Source organism: Penaeus chinensis, chromosome 29, assembly GCF_019202785.1.
Source record: "Penaeus chinensis breed Huanghai No. 1 chromosome 29, ASM1920278v2, whole genome shotgun sequence".
NCBI classification, from domain to species: Eukaryota; Metazoa; Arthropoda; class Malacostraca; order Decapoda; family Penaeidae; genus Penaeus; species Penaeus chinensis.
Genome location: NC_061847.1, coordinates 23,291,970 through 23,294,469, shown reverse-complemented (window position 1 = coordinate 23,294,469; position 2,500 = coordinate 23,291,970).

Here is a 2,500-nt window from a genome sequence, read left to right as displayed (position 1 = left end):
ATATATATATATATATATATATATATGTATGTGTGTGTGTGTGTGTGTGTGTGTGTGCTTATATATATACATATATATATATATGTATATATATAAATATAAGTATATATATGTATATATATATATATATATATATATATATATATATATATATATATATATATATACATATACACACATACACACAAACACCACATGGCTGACCTACAGACAGTAAACCAACCTTTTATCATCTTGCTTCCTCTCTCTCGCATTACTGCATACCTAATAGGCCTAAAATCGTCATGCAATCGCCTTCGTCAGCCTGGCTTATAGCTTTAACACAGTAAATACTTTTCCCAAAGTGAGTTAGCGGTTCGCAAGCTGTAACCGCAGGGGATTTCACAAATTCGTTTAACTGCACTGTAATCGCATAACGAAGAATTAAACTCTGTGTAGGACATGATAAAGGCTCGATGTGAATGTATATATACACACACAACACACACACACAGACACACACACACATACACACATACACTCATACACACATATATATACATATATATACATATATATACACATACATATACATACATACATATATATACATAAATATACATATATATACACACACATATATATATATATATATATATATATATATATATATATATATATATATACATATACACACACACATAACATACATACACACATATATACAAACATACACACACACAAACACAAACATATATAAATATATGTGTGTGTGTGTGACATCGATACATAAATACATTCATAAATACATAGATAAATACATACGTACATAATACAGAAATAAATACAGAAATAAATACATACATACATACATACATACAAACATACATATATACATATATATACAAATACACACACATGCATGCATGAATACACATATTCAAGCATACACACACATGCGGACACGAAGCACACGCGAGTACACACAAACAGTAAAAAGCAAGGGAAGTTCATAACAGGTAAGCCTTGGACTTTACTGCATTGTTTATACTTTTAGGAAAATGTTCCTGTTCCATTTTTTTCTTTACCTCTCTCTTTCTTTCCCTTTCCATTGTTTTTGAAATTGTTTGCTTAATTTTTCTCTTATTTTTTTTTTTTGTTTTTGTTTTTTAGTTTTGATGGAGAAAGAGAGGGAGAAGTAGGAAGAGGAAGAGTAAATGAAATGTCAACAAAACAGAAAGAACAGAGAGAGAGAGAGAGAGAGAGAGAGAGAGAGAGAGAGAGGAGAAAGAATGAGAAGAAACAGAGGGAGAAAAAGGATATCTATTAACATAATATATATATATATATATATATATATATATATATATATATATATATATATATTTTTTTTTTTTTTTTTTTTTTTTTTCTTAACAGGCATTCATTACACTGCAGGACATAGACCTCTCTCAATTCACTATTGAGAGGTTATATGGCAGTGTCGCTCTTGCATGATTGGATGCCCTTCCTAATCAACCGCGGTTCGGTGCGTTAATACTTCTGCCACGGCGGCGACTTTCCCCACGACTCCTGCATTTGACTTCTCGATGCGATATGTCGTTTTCTCGGGTTCGAGCCAGCAGGTAGAGCACATGCAGAGCGCATCCAGTCCACTGCAGGACATAGGTCTCTCTCATTCACTACTGAGAGGTTATTTGGCAGTTCCAGCCTTGCCTGATAGGATGCTCTTCCTAATTAACCGTGGTTCGGCGCTCTAACACCTATGCCACGGAGGCGACTTCCCCTACGACGTCTGCGTTTGACTTCTCAAGGTATGTTGTTTTCTCGCCGTGAGATCGGGTTCGAGCCAGCAGTCGGAGCGCAGTCATTTTTACAGCTGCTGCGGCGGGGGAATTGAACGCGGGACCACTAGGGTTGGAGTTCAGTGCTCTAATCACTGCACCATCTCGGCAGTCACACACACACACACACACACACACACACACACACACACACACACACATATATATATATATATATATATATATATGAATATATATATATATATATATATATATATATATATATATATATGTATGCGTGTGTATGCATGTATGTAAATGTGATTCTGAGATTGTGTCTGTGTGTGTGTGCACGCATGTGTTTCTGAGAGTATGTGTGTATGTGTGCATGTGTATCTGTGTGTGTGTGTGTCTCTCTTTTGAACGGGTTCGTCTGTGCATGTGTGAACATTATCCTATGTAAAAGATTAAATTTCCATAAGCGACAATATAGCTCAATAACTGTCACTCCAACATGTCCTATAGACCATCATAGAAAACGGGGAAAATCGGACAACTAAAATAAAAAAAACTAGAGCTCTGTCCTTTGTCTATTAATTGTCCTAGAGATTAACGTATACAGTTTATTTTGAATTATCCATGCGAATCATACCCTTTCATCCACGCATTATTTTCTGCACTCTTGCATTCAAATGTTATAGGGAAAAGTGTATAGCTATAGATGAAATTATATACCT